At 36.5% G+C, this 18,372-nt stretch overlaps 1 long non-coding RNA gene across 1 annotated transcript; it reads left to right on the top strand.

The window, feature by feature from the left end:
• The first annotated feature begins 9,096 nt into the window (after nucleotides 1-9,096).
• On the top strand, nucleotides 9,097-9,855 carry LOC127100409 (uncharacterized). Its single transcript, XR_007794411.1, has 3 exons — nucleotides 9,097-9,275; nucleotides 9,386-9,646; nucleotides 9,734-9,855. It is a non-coding gene; the product is annotated as an uncharacterized LOC127100409 (long non-coding RNA).
• Nucleotides 9,856-18,372: the final 8,517 nt, after the last annotated feature.

The raw sequence follows: 18,372 nt of genomic DNA, 5'->3' as shown, positions 1-18,372 counted from the left end.
AAAGGTTGTGGCATCGGATTGAGAAGGTACAATTGTGTGGCTGAACTCAAAATCAATGCAAAAGCATTTTCTAAAAACATGAATGTTATGTGAAGATTCAATTCTTTCGCTAGGTAAATACGCTTCAAAGTTGAAGAAGGTTTCCATGACAAACTAGTGATGAAGATGAAGTGTTTTTGGACAAACTATTTAAAAGAAAGTAGAATATAAACTACAAGTTCTTTTGGGTTTAAGATTTTGGTTCAATCTATTTGATATGAATTGTTTCTATATATAAGGCTAGAGCTTGAGTTTTTATATCTATAACATTGATTTGATTTAACGATCTAATCATTTAAATTTTTATATCTTACTTAGATTTATTGTTTAAGAAAATCTTGTTTTGATTTACTTGGTAAAAACCGTACTTATATATATATGGCAAAAGTTAGGTTTCATTATTTAAATTCTTATATTGTTTCGATACTAATAGAATAAATATTTTTCTATTTAATTAAGTATTAAATATTAGATATGTATCTAAAGAGATTGGATAAGGGAAAAAACAAACTAATAATTCAGTCAGAATTTTGTCTTTTAAATTTAAATCTTTATTAAAAACTCTCTTTGTTTGCTAAAGATCCTCCCAAACAATTTTATGAAATTATAGAAAAAAAACCAATTGCAATTTTTTCACCATAAAAAAATCCTTTAGAAATATTTACTCAAAAGAAGAAAAAATTAATTACGAAATTTGTTCTTACTTTTTGAAGATGTTCCTTATTTTATGGAAAACATGTTCCTAATTTCAGTTATTTTTATATTACCTTCAACAACAAAAAGTCTAATTCACACTATTATATTATATGACACCTTTATTGCCTTAAAAAAATAAAACAGTTATATTTTCAATTTTTTTGTTTAGATGTATATTTTTAACTTTAATCTCAAACTTTAATTTATCAATCAAATAATATTTAGATAACTATTAACATTTATACATTACTATTGTTTTATTTATAATTAAATATTTTATTTATAATTTAGAAATAAATATTAAACCAAAGGATAATACTATAACATTATTATTATTTTATTAAAACCAAATTAATAACCTATAATAATTTTCATTGAAATTTAAAATATAAATAGTGCAGAAACTCTGCATTATTGGAATTATATATATATATATATTATATATATATATATATATATATATATAATATATATATATATATATATATTATATATATATATATATATATATATATATATAATATATATATATATATATATATATATATATATATATAGTTTTGAAAATTTAATTTATTTCTCTCTTATATTAAATAAGTGTGTGCATGAGCACATATGTAAGTATATTTGAAATTAGGTGAACGGAATAGCTCAAATGATATGATAATAGATAGTTGAATTAAATAAGTGTTAATGGTTGATTGAAGTTCAATTCTTGACGATAACGTTTATATATATTTACGTATTAATGTAAGGAAGTCGTTGATATTTATAAATCAACAATTTTAAAAAAATATATATTTGAAACGAATCAAATTAAATTAAAAAAAAGTTAATTTTTAAATAAAAATTATATATGATAACAAATTTATGAATAAAAAATATTTTTTCTTTAATTTTTAAAGATCATTTATTTTTTAATATATTTACATTAGTACAATTCAAATGGACACTAGATTACGAGCTTTGAAGCTCGTCTCACCAAATTCCATGACTGGAGAGATGTTATTCAAATACCTTGTAGTCTTAGTATAAAAGTAAGTGTTGTCCTTGTGAGAGAGGTAGACAACGACCATAATAAAGTAAAACCTCACCTATATAGATATAGTGCAAAAGCCCAATAGAAACTTATTGGATGAATAAATCCTAGTGTTTTTTGTTTTTAAAAAATGTTTTGGGCCGATCAGAAGAAGCCTAGAAAATCCAAGACAGTCACGACGGTGTGACATGCAATTTAGTAAAGGTCTCAGACCCTAAAGAACCTTCCAGATAGCAGCCATTCGATTATTCGAGGAGCAAGAAAGTGTAAACCTCCCATTCCCTTTTCGTCCAATTTTAATTGAGAAAATTATTATTAGCGGAAGACAAATAATCGAACAATATGACATAAGCCAATCATTTGATTATTCAAGGAGCAGGAAAGTGTAAACCTCTCATTCCCTTTTCATTCAAGTTTGATTAAAATATTTTATTCGGATGACGAGAGATCGAGCAATATATCGTAAGCCAATCATTCAATCATTTGAGGAGCAGGAAAGTGTAAAAGTCTCATTTCCTTTTCAACTGGTTTTTATCAAGAACAAGTTTTACACACTTCAGATAAACAGAGAAGAAAAACTCGATGTTGATCGAGGGTTTGTCGTGTTACTATAAAAAATGATTTGTGAAATGGTTAATATTGTTTTGACTTGGTTTTGAAAATGGTTTGAATATATTTGAATAGATGGTAAAAGATGATTGAAGAATAAATGAAAGTGAAAATAGTGACAAAAGGTTGCAAATTGCATCACAATTGGTGCAAATTCTAGCATGATGATGTGAACTCTAGTACAAGGTGTAACTTAAAGGCACAAAGTAAATCGAATCGAAAATGTACAAAGCATGCAAAATGATACAAGCGCATACATAATATTTACAACACACATTCATTGTATTTAAATCAAAAGAGTAAAGTAAAATGAAATGTGCACATATCAAAATCATGACGCGAAGACGTGAATCAATATCGTGTAATGCAAAGATGTATAAAGCTACCAAAAGTAGGATTTAAGTTCGATTTAAATGTAACGAAGTTGGATCGTTATATCTCAACACAAATTGAATTACAAATTTCTAACACACAATGCGCTCATCGCAAATAAAATCAAAATATAACATTGTGAAAGAACAAGTTGCATGTCGAAGCACTAATTGGTAAAAAGTTCGGATTACCGCTATGCTAAACCAACAGAAGCGTATATGAAATTGAATCGAAATATAACGACAACCAACTTGAAAATACCGCACGCAAACCAAGAAAGCTCCAATAAAATTCTAACCCTTAACGATGATCATCACAATCGAAATAAAAATACAGTTTAAAATAAACATAAAAAACAATATAATCCACCATGCAATGTAATAAGAAAGAGCTACATGGGCTTAAACCAAGTGTTAGAGACAAGCCCAAAAACAACAATATTTTTTTACTTACATCAATAAACAAAATTCAGATAATAAAAATATCTTACTAGTTAAAGTAAATAATAAAAATAATAATAGTAAAATAGAACAAAAGAAAGTCTTAAGGCACATATACATCAATGCAAATGCAAGCACAAACTAATTCAAACTTCAGGAAGAAAAACGCGTGCTCCAACATGAACAAGAGCACTGTTCGTCATTTCTAAACGTGCTATAACACGAACAAGAGCATTGTTCATCATTTATCATAAAACGCAAATGCAAAACAAAAGCAATAAATATATCAAAGCATCAGAGCACAATAAATTGGAAGCGAAAATCTTCCACCCAAACAAAAAAACACTGCTCGTCCTCTTCCATGAAAAAGAAACGACCAAACAATCAATGGACGATTCGAAATACACAAGATGAGAATCGATACCTCAAGTTTGTGTGGTTCTACTTACATGCGAAATGTCGTGTTGCTCGTGTGGTGACCGATGGTGAGTATCGTGGAGGGTTGTTAACGGTGATGGAGTTCGGTATGATAGGTGTGAGTGGTGAGATTTGTTGGTGTTTTTCGGTCGTATAAGTGAGGTACAACTCGAAAGTTGTCTTGGCTGTGTGGTTTAGTTTGAAGTGGTAGTGGTTAGAAAGTTGTTTGGTGATAGAGTTTTGTTCATGAAGGTTTTGAGTTGTGTTTCATGAGGTTCGGTGGTGGTTTTTATGAAGAGGTAAAGGCGATGTGAGGCGGAGATTTGGGTTATGGCGTTTAGGACAGAGGTTTACACATGGGTAGGGAGGTGGAGGTGATGATGCAAGTTGTAGAGGGTAAAAAGATTCTTGAAGAAGAAGAGAACAAAAATGAAAAAAACAAAGTTTCTCTGCTCTTCCTCTTTCTGAAAAACCCCCAATTCTTATTTCAATTTCAAAAAAAAATGAAATAACCAATGTCTTGGGAAAATTTTACAAAAATAACCCATTTTTTCAAGGAAATTCCCAAAATACCCCTGGTTTCAAAAAAAATCCCAAACTACCCCACTTTTAGGAGGAGTCGCAAATTGAATTGGAGACTCCTCTTAAAACTTGAATGGAGGCGCCAATTCAATTGGAGACTCCTCATAAAATGCAATTTTTGTGTTATAAATAGATGCGTTGTATGAGTAATTGTTCCACATCTCATATAATCATTTGGTAATCATGTTTGGTGTTCGTCGCCGATACGAAAAGGTGATTTATGCGAGAGACAAACCTCAGATGCTGATGCTGTTCTGGAACATCACTATGTTCTATCAACTGAAGAGGGAGCTGGTTCGTTGGTTAGATGGGAAAATACCAGAAGGGAAAAAAATTAGAAGTATTGAGAGACTTGATAGTATCTTTGGTTGGGTGCGAATGAAGCCTGATAAGGATGCTAGGGAAATGATGTTCGGTCGAGACGGCATCAATTTGATTGTTGTAATCAGTTAGATATATTTTTGTTTTCAGATAGCTTATTTTGTACTGATGTTTGTTATGAACCTCGTTATAACAAAAACTTAATGATATATAATGATTGAAGGTTACAGAAATACAATGTTACAAAAAGCTTAAGACCTAGATGATGCTCCTCGATTGGGACAGTTGTTCTTGTTGTGTCCTGGTTAACGATAGATACTACATAATCTTATCATTTTATTTGTGGAATCCATCTCTATTCTGATACGTGTGTTTTTTGGCCTTCCTTTTTTCTTTCTACGTGTCTCGTCATTGTGCCAAACAATATCACCTTCATATGGAGGCCAGTAATCCTCCATTGGTAGTACTGAGAAGCTTTGATTATATACATTCATGACAGTGTCAACCTTGTACACATCAGATAAATGGCTGTAAGCATCTTGATGAGTATAAGCGCATGTTGCAATGACATGGGAGAAAGGTATGCGGAAGGCCTGAAATTTTCCACAACCGCACCAACTTTTGTTTAGTCTAACAGCGTAGGCTAAATTTGGTCTCCCCTCGTTGTGGTCCATTGTTTCTTGGACGCTAAATTTTTGCCTATGACGGTCAAACACTGTTACAGCGTGTGTGCTATCTTTGATGCTCTCCTCTTTCATGACCTTCATGCAACACTCACTGAATACTTGCCCGAATATTAACACCGCACTCCATCTTTCACCTCTAGTTGCGAACGTAGAAGCCAACCTATAATAGGTTGATCTTACCAAGGTGGTTATCGGCAAATTTCGAATTCCTTTGAATACCCCGTTCATGCATTCCACAAGGTTTGTTGTCATATGCCCCAATCGACAACCTCTATCAAATACCCTTGTCCACTGCTCTACTGGTATGTTACTTAGCCATCTCCCTGCGTCTTCATTAGACAGTCTAATTTCATCACGATAATATTGAAATGACGACTGAGTTAGAGTATACCCAACATTCACCACCTTCTTGCGAAGATTCTTATCTTTTATAGCATGCATGAAGTTTTGTGCAATGCGTCTAATGCAATAGACATGGGTAGAAGGAGGATCATGCCATCCGTTGTCATGGTTGTTGTAGGCACTCTCAATGGCAGCATGTCTATCAGAAATCAAACAGAGATTGGCTTGTGGAGCCACATGCGTTCTGAGATGTCGAAGAAAGAAACCCCATCCACCAGCCATTTCACCTTCAACAAGAGCAAAGGCAATGGAAAATACATTGTTGTTGCCGTCTTGTGAAACCACCATGAGCAAAGTACCATTGTATTTTCCGTATAACCAAGTGCCATCAATTTGAATAATAGATTTGCAGAATGGGAAACCTTTGATGCACGGGTCAAATGCCCAAAAGAGACGGTGAAAGATTCTATTACCTGTAGCACAGGTTCCGTCTGGCATCATCGCTGGAAATGTCTCCATAATTGCCACAGTTCTTGGGACATATGTTTTTAGTGCCCACAAAAACCGTGGCAATTCCTTGTATGAATCCTCCCAGTTGCCGAAAACTTGTTCAACAACCTTTATCCTCGCAATCCAGGCTTTCTTGTAAGATGGAGTATAACTATATGTTGATCTGATATGGGATATAATTATACTCACCTTCACTGATGGGTCTTTATTAACCAACGACAGAATGTCTTGACATATCAACGTTGCACTTAGTTTACGGTGATCTTGTTCAACGTTAGTTGCAATGCAACTGTGAGGTGGGTCTATTGAAGCGATCTCCCAAGAGTCGTTTTTCTTCTTGTAAGACGCAGCCAAACGAAACTTACAAAGCATGTTACAACATTCGATAACATACCTTCTAGAATCAGTGCGTTTTACTGTAAAATCAGCAGAGTTGTTCATGTGGAATTTTTTGATAGCCAGAACACATTCTTCTTTGGTACGAAACATGTCTCCCACCTTTAATTCGCCTTCTGATCTCGGATACGGATTATAGAAAACACTGTTGGATGTTTCATCATCGTGAAGATCCATATTTGTCATATGTTGAGGCGGATTATAGACATGACTAGGAGGTATTGGTGGTGGTTGATCATCATCTTCATCGTCGTTGTTCAGCATGTGATCAACCTGTATCTCGGTCTCCTCTTCTTCTTCATCAACGACGTCCACTTCTGCTTCTACTTCTGGGTTGACGTCATTTGACCATTGTGGATCATCTTCACCAGATTCATCCTGACTGGTTAGTTGAGACTGTTGAGGTGGTATACATGGTTGAAGAGTAACAAACATGTATTCAACATCTTCATCGTCTCGTGCCTTAAGGGGGAAATACTTGCATTGACTATTCTAAAAAAATATTGGATTTTGATATGTGATCTTTGACACAATACCCGATCCTATACATGATTGTATTCTTTTTTTCAAATGCAAGAAGGTTGCATTTCTCTTGATTGTGAGTCTAATGGCATCGGTGTTTCAAAAACAAAAACCATATAGCTCAGACTCGTATGTTTCACCGTTGCAGTGAACGTTGACACTGTATAATGATGAAGATGACATTGTGCAGATGAAAACTATTTTCTTACTGCAGATGAATGTGAGTGAAGTGTCTTGGATGTTGATAGTAAGACACTTAAATAGACACTACGCCAAAAACTGGAATAGACAGCGCACCTTAGAGGGCGCTTTATTACAAAGGCGCTCTCTAAAGTGAAGCGAAAAAATAAGGAGCAATAGACAGCGCACTTTAGAGGGCGCTTTTGTAATAAAGCGCCCTCTAAGGTGAAGCGAAAAAATAAGGAGGAGATAGAGGGACAACAATACATGGCGCTTTTTAGAAAGCGCCATCTAAGGTTACCCTTAGAGGGCGCTTTAAAAAAAGCGCTTTTATAAGTCCATGTGCATTTCCAGTTTATAAAGCGCTTCTGGAAAGCCTTAGAGAGCGCTTTCATAAGCGCCCTCTTAGGCCCCCTTTTAAGGGCGCTTTTTTTCCACAAGCGCCCTCTAAGGTCCCCTTTTGTAAACATTAAAATTATAACATACTGCGCGTTTTGTTATTTCACTCTCTGTTATTTTTGTTCTTTTTCACGTTAGGGTTCTCACTGCTACGATTTTCCCTACTTCTAAGGCGTTCTCCTTCCACCTCTATTAGATCTACGACGTTTCCTCCTTCTACCAATCAAAGGTACACGATGCAGCTTATGAGTGTATTTATTCTAGCATACATTATTACTTGCACTATTGCTTTGTTTTAGCTTTGCCCCATTTCAGTTTTATGTTATTGTTGTCTATGCTACGTTTGTTTCGACCTGTAAAGTTTCAATATTCATAGTCATTTAAATAGTTTGGGTTTATTAGGCAATTGACGGTTGGTTTTTAAATTGCTGAATTTGATATCGCTATGAATCACATTCAAAGACTGTTGTTAGGGTTCAGTTATGGTTGCATTATAGAGACATTAGAAACCTTAGATTTCGCGGCTGAATTTGATATCTCTTCTGAATTTTTTTTTGTATATTCTAATTAGTAATGGATAATACATGGATGTCTTCCAATCGATTGTCGAGAGAGTACGAGAATGGGGTATCAGAATTCGTTAAGTTTGCCATTGCGCACGCCGAAGACCTCAGTAGAATGATATGTCCTTGCTTGGGTTGTTGTTATGGGAAACGGGTTGACGCAGTTCAGTTGACATCGCATCTAATGAGGCATGGAATTGATTGAAGTTATACATGTTGGAATTTGCATGGTGAGAAAAGTAACGAGAATGTTGAACCGGGGGATAGAATCAAAACAGATGAAACAATAACCACCTTAGCACTACGAACGCCACTGGAAGAAACCATTCCAATGAAAGAAAAATAAAACTAAAAGGCCATCAACCCAAAGAGAAGTAGAAAGCACAACCAACCTGCTCTGCTTTATTAAAATTGGAAACACGACAAGAGGAAACAGTCGTATTTATTAAAATTGGGTTTCTATAGTCCATTAGATTCTCACGCCTGCTCTGCTTTAACAGGTCCAGAGTCTTTACTGCTACTCTGCAAATCATAGGGCTAGCTATCCCATGCCTACTGCTACTTTGTGATCGGTATTAACTTGTACGAGTAGTATGGTAAAACTATTTGCGTTCGGCAGAGTAGGCATGGGACAGCTAGCCCTATGATTTGCAGAGTAGCAGTAAAGACTCTGGACCTGTTAAAGCAGAGCAGGCGTGAGAATCTAATGGACTATAGAAACCCAATTTTAATAAATACGACTGTTTCCTCTTGTCGTGTTTCCAATTTTAATAAAGCAGAGCAGGTTGGTTGTGCTTTCTGCTTCTCTTTGGGTTGATGGCCTTTTAGTTTTATTTTTCTTTCATTGGAATGGTTTCTTCCAGTGGCGTTCATAGTGCTAAGGTGGTTATTGTTTCATCTGTTTTGATTCTATGTTGCCATTCCTTATGCCTAGTCTTTTTTCCAACAAAGTAATTGATGAAAACACTGGAGATCAATGTGATATTGATGTTGAGATTGAATCGTTTACCAGAAATGATCAAGATGAGAATATTATATCAAATGATTCATATATTAGAAATGATCATAATGAGGGTATTTGGATCAATCCAACCGTCCGTGTTGTTAAGAGACATGTAGAACATATTCCAACCAAGAAAAGAAAGAGAACTTAGTGAAAAAGGTACAGGTCAAATGATTTTAATTGTTTTCTTTATTACAGGTAAAATGGCTTTTATGATTTTAATTGTTTTTATATTTGTCATCTGATTTTAATTGTTTTCTTTATTACAGGTAAAATGGCTATTATGAAGTCAATCATTCGTGCAAGGGGCAAGGGATTGAAAGTATCAATTGATATTTGTGTAGATGGAGATGTTCCATTGTCGTCAAGCCTCATTCGCGTAGATGATGATGCTGGATATTTGAAAGTATCCCTCTACGACAATGGAACATGTCCATCTAAACAAATATCAATTCTATCTTCAAAAGATAAGGGACCAAAAATATAAGGGGATTACGCAGCAAATCGAGTCAGTTGCATCAAAAAAAAAGGTATAAACACAATTATATGATATTTATGCATATAAAATGTTAATTCTTGATCTTATACTTCACCTAACTAATTTTATGATATTTTAGGTTCATGCTATTGATATTGAACAAAAAGAGGTTGTTGCTAAGAAGACTGCGGCTAGCAAAAAAAACATACATCTCAGAGATGCTTTTGCTACTTAGTTTTATTTCTTTTTAAGTTATGAATTGGTTGTATATTTAGAATCTTTAGAAGTTAAACGATTATATATCAGTGGATTGTTGTATATGTATGGATTGTTGTATATAAGGCTTGTTGAATGCAATGTGTGAAAAAGGGCTTCAAATTATACAGTTTTGGGTGTACCGCTTCAATATACAGGTTGTCTAAAATAAATAAAAAAATATAGCGTTTTTTAAGCGCCCTCTAAACCCTTTAAATTTCCACTTTAGACCCTCTAAACCCTTTAAATTTCCACTTTAGAGGGCGCTTTCCAGTAAAAGCGCCCTCTAAACCCTTAAAAGTTTCCACTTTAGAGGGCGCTTTCTTTAAAAAGCACCCTCTAAAGTGGCCCTTAAAGGGCTTAAAGAGCCACTTTAGAGAGCGCTTTCACCAGGAAAAAAAGCGCTGTCTTTACCTATGCCAGCGCCAGATTAGAGGGCACTTTAAAGCGCTGTTATAGGCCAAAAAAAGCGCCCTCTTTTCCCTTATTTGGCGTAGTGAGAGGAGTGAAGTGTCTCACATGCTATCTAGTTCGAAGTGACGTGTCGCACATGTAAGCTACTCCGAAATGACATGTCGCACATGCAAGCTACTCCGAAATGATGTCTCAACCATGCAAGCTACTAAGAAGTGACATGTTCAGCATGCAAGAGAGAGGACAACCACGTGTCATACATGCAGACACACACTCCAAATGAATTGGTGCCCCCACTCATTCCTTGCACATGGGCGCCAATTCAAGTGGAAACACCTTGTCAAAGCATGCATTCAGACCTCGAAACCAAGCAATCAGACCTAGGTCTTACATGCATGTCCCTATGGATTTGCCAATTTGAATGGCGACCCCTCTTAAAGGTTGTACATGGTCACCAATTCAAGTGGAGACACCATGCAAACACAACTTTTCATGCTCCCATCCATTTTCCTATAAATACATCCACTCCATCAACACTTCTTCCACACCATCACTCTCACTACTTCTTCTACAATACTTCTTCTATAATTTCATCTACAACAACTTCTTGTAGTTTCATCTACACCAACCCCCCGACAAAATGTCTACCCTCACAATGGGCGAATCACATAGAGGAACGGTTGCAAACATCGCAACATATGTAAGTTTTTTCTTTTGTTAACTTTTTATCTTTCATCTTCACCAACCCCTTTTTATTTTAACATACCAACTTATTCAAGTTTTTTGTTCTTTCTTTTATAGGATGTATCAAGGCTCCGAACTCGGGTCCACAAATATGTCCATATGGACCCGATGATTCAACCTTATGTTGAACTCGCCGATTTTGGTCATATAAGCAAGATTTTGTCTTGGTCCATATATAACAAATTCATTCTAGCTTTATACGAAAGATGGAGACCAGAGACACACACATTTTGGTTCCCAACCGGTGAGTGTACCGTGACGTTAGAAGATGTCTACATGCTTTTGGGACTACCCATTGAAGGTAAGGCTGTTAATGGTAAAACCAACTATGCAAATTCAATTTGCATGGATCTCTTGGAGACTGATTTGTTAGATGATAACGCAAGAGGTCAAGGTATAATACTCTCACGCCTTAATTCGTAATATAATAGTTTATACTTAGATGAGCATTCTATCGAAGATGCTCGAATAAGAAAAACTAGGTGATACATTATGCTGTTAATTGGCTCGGTTTTATTTCCCGAAGGTAGTGGTTCTAGAATGCATATTATGCATTTACCTCTACTTAGACATGTAGATAGAATAGGAAGTTACAGTTGGGGATCTGCTTGTCTAGCCTATCTCTATAGCTCCTTGTGCAAAAACTCACAAAAAGACACATCTACATTTTCTGGATGTGCTGTTTTGCTACAAGCATAGGGTTGGTCAAGACTACCGTCTCTAGCACCCGTCAATAACAACCCTTTCACATTTCCGTATGCACAAAAGTAAGTTGTTTAAATTGCTATATCTTTACTTACTTCTTTAAAGATTATTACCTCTAACTAATATTTTTTGACTTTTTGGTGTAGATGGTCTGCACGTGGTATGAGTTACAACAGATGTCCAAGACACTGTATTACTTAGTATCGCAAGTTGTTGGATCACCTTCGATCGACATACGTAAGGAAAATAACTTAATTATTTCGTTTTATTTTGTTAACTTCTTCTACCTTGACTATAATCCAATCTTCTTTTATATTTCAGTTTATTTGGCGTCCATGCCTTAATTTGGATCATGACCATCAAGTCAAAGCTGAAGACGCGGCCGTATGGACTGCGTGCACACCGATAATACCGTTCACAACTGTGGAGATGCACAACAGTGATCGTGTGAAGCTGCAGTTCGGTATGCCCTAAAATATCCCAAATCCCCCAGCTAGCCTAGGAGAATGGCATCTGCGCAAAGTTAACGACCAATGGAACTTCAATCCATGGTAAAGATTCGCAAGATCGGAGTGTCGCAAATGGAACCACCGTCATGACCATGTGTTAACTGACGCAGTCATGCCAACTGAAGAAAGACCAAGTCGTACTTATATGGCTTGGTACAGAGCGGTTGGTTTTCAGTTCATCGCCGAGGATATGTACTTATACGACCCACACCAGATGACTTACACACACGACACCTCAACATCAAACCCCTAACAACAGTGTCAGACCAGATACACACAACCCCCTGTCTATCAAACGTTCCGTTCAACCAACACACAAATATACAACCAAAACATTCCATACACCCAACCCCAATACCAAGAGCATACCCCATACCACCACCAACAAATTGACCATCAACCTGAGACTTAACATCACTTCGCACCCACCCCATCACCCTACCAAAGTCACCTAAGCCAGAACACCCAACAATCATTCAACACCAATCGCCCCTCCTCCTACCGTAGCCAAGAAGCCCAAACCTCACAAAACCAAAATATCCAACAACCCTATCTCTACCAAAGACGCCAACAACCTTTCCAACCTTTCCTCGACGCATCGTTCACACCCATGTCTCCCTTCAACCGTCTCGGTCGCCCATCAATGAGTCAACCACATCCCAACTTCTCTGGCATGGGTCATGAGCTCAGCTAGGACGGTACAACATTGATGCATACTGAAGACTATGCCGACTTGTCTGACTACCTCAACAGACCTTCTCCTGTAGTTGGTAGTGACACTCTTGGCCCCTCAGATGCTCAAACACCGGTACCGAATCGTTAACGTGGGTTAGGGTCACAGGTTAGGGTAGCTAGAGGATATGGGACCGGAGGTCGGTTAGGTGATCCCGGTCATCACCATTAGGTTTCTTTGTGTAAACGGAAAATTTTATTAATATCAAGTGATCCTATATCAAATTTATCTATCACGTATACCATTTACCAAAAAAATTTGTATTTTAGGAGGAGTCTCCAATTGAATTGGCGCCTCCTCTTAAACCCTACACAGGGGCACCAATTGGATTGGCTAGGGCATCTACCCTAGCCAATCCAATTGGCACCTCCATTCAATTTTTAAGAGGAGTCTCTAATTCAATTGGCGACTCTTCCTAAAAGTGGGGTAGTTTGGGATTTTTTTTGAAACCAGGGGTATTTTGGGAATTTCCTTGAAATAGTGGGTTATTTTCGTAAAATTTTCATCTCTTGGAATCAACCGCGTGGTCTCCTACTCTCACTTTCAACATCATTTAATATTTATATGAGACTACTAGAGTTACTTATTTTATTCAAATGTCAAAATCGCCCTTCCTTAGATATTTTGAGTGTGAAATGAGTCTAAAACATTTAAATGCAATAAAGTCAAACAAATTTAAATAAATAAGATAAAATTAAACCAAAAATACGATTAATCCTATTTATTTTTTCTGAACACCTAGATAAAAAATACAAAAATAAAAGGAAATAAAATGAATAAAATCGAGCATAAATGATGCTCGAAAGAATAAAATTAATGCACTAAAATGATATACGCGAAATAAACTTCTGGAAAAAAGATAGGAAAATATCAAATTTTGAAGTAAAAATAGTTCGGTTGAGAAGACTCGGGATGATTAACATGCGAATGCAAACGAAGTCGAAAAATAAAACGAGCACATCAAGTTAAACTATGCAAATCGTAGATCAATAAAACTGACAACTGCAAACTTGATCTTGAAATTTTTTGTCCGCTAACTTTATGTACATTTGAAAATTGATTCAACAGGCCTGTCTGTAGAACCGCAAATTTATTTTGGTCGACATTTTAAGCATTATGCGGGATGAAATGCATGTTAGCTATGCAAATGATGTGAATGTCATGATGAATGCATCGATTTATTGAATGAAGGGAAAATTTAGGGTCTGGCAACTGCCCCTATTTAAGTATCGTTAACCATATAATATGAAGTGTGGCACTCTTCATATGCTTGGGGTGAGAGATAGTTAAATACTAAAGGACCCAAATTTTGTCCCTTGATGAAATGAATTAAAATGATATGTTGTGAATGTATGAAGGGCTCTTTTTTTTTGGTTTGCTAGAGATACGATGGCTATGAGATGAACCCTAACATAAGATTTAATGATGGATGACGAATTAAAGGCGAGTCTGTGGGGAATAATGGAAATATATGGAACGGTTATCCATAGGAAATGAAAAGGACAATGGGGGCGAGGACTTACTAGGGATGACAATTTGCTGAAGAAAAGACATTGGGGAATATTCAACGTATGTTCTATCAACTTGTTAGAGATGATATGCGACACTTTAGAATATACATGAGGATTTTGGAGATTTTTAACAAGAAATTCAACCAATCAAATTTTTTGGAGATCCCTAGCAAGGAATTCATCCAAGAAAAAAAACTCGAGAGCTTTCTTACAAGAAAGTCATCCATGCAAAAGGCTTTGAATAGTCTTAACAAAGAATTCAATAAAGACAAAAAACAATGGAGTTTTCTAACAAGAAAAATATCCAATCTTTTGAGGATTCCATAAAATAAAGAGTCATACAATCGACTTTCTAGGAAATATCGAGAAAAAGTAGGGTAATAAACTCTCTGCATGTTCCGACCATTTAAGTGTTAATGGAGGCAACATGTTCATACAGTTAATTGCGCATGTCGAACTTAACCAACAATGGCATCTTGAAGTTATTTGGAATGAGCGCCTCCCATATCTCATCCGATAAATGTTGGGGATCAAGTAACTCCAATTTGTACACCATGTTTGTCTCTTGTTGGCGCTGCTAAACATAGAGGATGTTATCCTCCAGGGTTTGGTTTTGGCGCTTGTTAGTAAGAGGATTTTTTATTTTTTTAAAAGATATAATATTTTACTAAACAACAAATGACTAAATGACTTATTTAAGGGAATTTTTTACGAAAATAACCCTGATTTTCAAGAAAATTCTCAAAATAACCATGTTTTCAAAAAAATTCCCAAAGTACCCCACTTTTAGGAGGAGACGCCAATCCAATTGGCGACTCCTCTTAAAAATTCAATGGAAGCGCCAATTGGATTGGCTAGGGCAGATGGTGCAGCCAATCCAATTGGCGCCCATGTGTATCACTTGAGAGGAGGCGCCAATTGGATTGACACCTCAGTGTAAAATGCAATTTTTTTTGTTAAACAGTCTACGTGATACATAATTTTGAAATAAGACCAATTGATATTAATAAAAATTCTCGTTTACACAAAAAAGCCTAATGGTGATGACCGGGATCACCTAATCGACCTCCGGTCCCACATCCCCTAGCTACCATAACCCGTTACCCTAACCCATGTTGATGATTCACCACTGGTGTTTGAGCATCTGAGGGGCCAGAAGCGTCACCACCAACTACAGGAGATGGCCTATTGAGATAGTTAGACAAATTGACATAGTCTTCAGTATGCATAGAGGGTGTACCGCCGTAGCTGAGTTCATGAACCATGCCATAGTAGATGGGCTGTGTTTGACTCATTGATGGGCGACCGAGACGGTTGAAGGGAGACATGGGTGTGAATGATGCGTTGAGGAAAGGTTGGAAAAATTGTTGGGATGTTTGGTAGAGATAGGGTTGTTCGAGGTTTTTGTTTTATGAGGTTTGAGCTTCTTAGCTATGTTAGGAGGAGGGGCGGTTGGTGGTGAATGATCGTTGGGTGTTCTGGCTAAGGCGACTTTGGTAGGGTGATGTGTTGGGTGCGAAGCGATGTTGGGTCTCAGGTTGATGATCAATTTGTTGGTGGTGGTATGGGGTATGCTCTTGGTATTGGGGTTGGGTGTATGGCATATTTTGGTTGTATGTTTGTGTGTTTGTGGAATGGAAAGTTTGACAGATAGGGGGTTGTGTGTATCCGGTCTGACAATGTTGTTGGGGGTTAGATGTTGAGGTGTATGGTGTGTAAGTTTGTTGGCATGGGTCGTACAAGTACATATCCTCGGCGATGAACTGAAAACCAACCGATCTGTACCAAGCCATATAAGTACGACTTGGTTTTTCTTCATTTGGCATGACTGTGTCAATTAAGACATGATCATGGCGGTGCTTTCATTTGCGACACTCAGATCTTACGAAGCTTTGCCATGGATTGAAGTTCCATTGGTCGTTAACTTTACGCAGATTCCATTCTCCTAGGCTTGCTGGGGGATCTGGGATGTTTTGGGGCATACCGAACTACAACTTCACACGATCACTGTTGTGCATCTCCATAATTGTGAATCTTATTATCAGTGTGCATGCAGTCCATACGGCCGCGTCTACAGCGTTGACCTCATGGTTGTTATCCAAATTTAGGTAGGGACGCCAAGTGAACTGAAATGTGAAAGTAACTTGGATTATAATCTTGGTAGAAGAAGTTAATAAATTAACTAAATAATGAGGTTATTATCCTTACGTCTGTCGGTCGAAGGTGATCCAACAGATTGTGATACTGATTAATACAGTGTCTAGGACATCTGTTATAACTCATACCACATGCCGACCATCTACACCAAAAAGGTAAAAATATTAGTTAGAGATAATAATCGTTAAAGAAGTAAGTAAATATATAGCAATTTAAACAACTTAATTTTATGCATACGGGAATGTGAAAGGGTTGTTGTTGACGGGTGTTAGGGACGGTAGTCTTGACCAACCCCATGCTTGGAGAAAAATAACGCATCTAGAAAAGATAGATGTGTCTTTGTGTGAGTTTTTACAGAAAGAGCTATAGAGATATGTCAGACAAGCAGATCCCCAACTATAACTTCCTATTCTATCTACATGTCTTAGTAAAGGTAAATACATAATATGCATACTAGAACCACTACCTTCGGGAAATAAAAAAGAACCAATTAAAAGCATAATGTAACACCTAGTTTTTATTATTCGAGCATCTTCGGTAGAATACTCATATAAGTATAAACTGTTATAGTATAAGTTAAGGCGTGAAAGGAGTATACCTTGAGCTCTTGAGTTATCATCTAACAAATCAGTCTCCAAGAGGTCCATGTAAATTGAATTTGCATAGTTGGTTTTACCATTTATAGCCTTACCTTTAATGGGCAGTCCCAAAAGCATGTAGACGTCTTCTAACGTCATGATACACTCAACGGTTGGGAACCAAAATGTGTGTGTGTGTCGGGACGCCATCTTTCGCATAAAGCAAAAATGTATTTGTTATCCATCGACCAAGACATAATTTTGCTTATATGTCCAAAACCGGCGAGTTCAACATAAGGTTGAATCATCGGATCCATGTGGACATATTCGTGGACCCGAGTACGGAACCTTGAAACATCCTATAAAAGAAAGAATAATTTTTTTTACTAAGTTGATATGTTATAAAAAGGTACTCTATTAAAACAAATAGCAAAACAATAAAACGCTTACATAAGTTGCTATATTTGCAACCATTCCTCTGTGCGATTCGTCCATTGTGAGGATAGACATTTTGTCAGGGATGAAAGTGGTTGGTGCAGATGAAACTATAAGAAGTTGTTACAGATGAAATTCTAGAAGAAGTAGTGAGTGATGGTGTGGAATAAGTGTTGATGGTGTGGATGAATTTATAGGCAAATGAATTGGAGCATGGAAAATTATGTTTGCATGCGGTAGCCAAATGAACTGGCGCCCATGTGCATTTTGTACATGGTGTCGCCATTCAAATTGGCGCCTCCATAGGGACATGCGTGACACACCTAGGTCTGATTGCTTGGACATGTCACTTATGACTAGCTTGCATGGTTGACACATCATTTCGGACTAGCTTGCATGTGTGACACATCACTTCGAACTAGCTTGCATGTGCGACAAATCACTCACCTATTTAAGTGTCTTACTACCAACACCCAAGACTCAACCCATATTCATCTGCAACAAGAAAATAGTTTTCATCTACACAATGTCATCTTCATCGAAATATAGTGTCAACATTCACTACAATGGTGAAACATGCGAGTCTGAGTTATACGGTTTTTGTTTATGAAACACCGATACCATTCGACTTACGATCAAGAGAAATGCAACCTTCTTGCATTTGAAAAAAAGAATACAATCCTGTATAGGACCGGGTATTGTGTCAAAGATCACGTATCAAAATCCAATATTTTTTT

The sequence above is a fragment of the Lathyrus oleraceus genome, chromosome 7 (genome assembly GCF_024323335.1).
Source record: "Lathyrus oleraceus cultivar Zhongwan6 chromosome 7, CAAS_Psat_ZW6_1.0, whole genome shotgun sequence".
NCBI lineage: Eukaryota > Viridiplantae > Streptophyta > Magnoliopsida > Fabales > Fabaceae > Lathyrus > Lathyrus oleraceus.
Note: the sequence above shows the minus strand (reverse complement) of the source record. Positions and strands in the feature narration are given on the sequence as shown.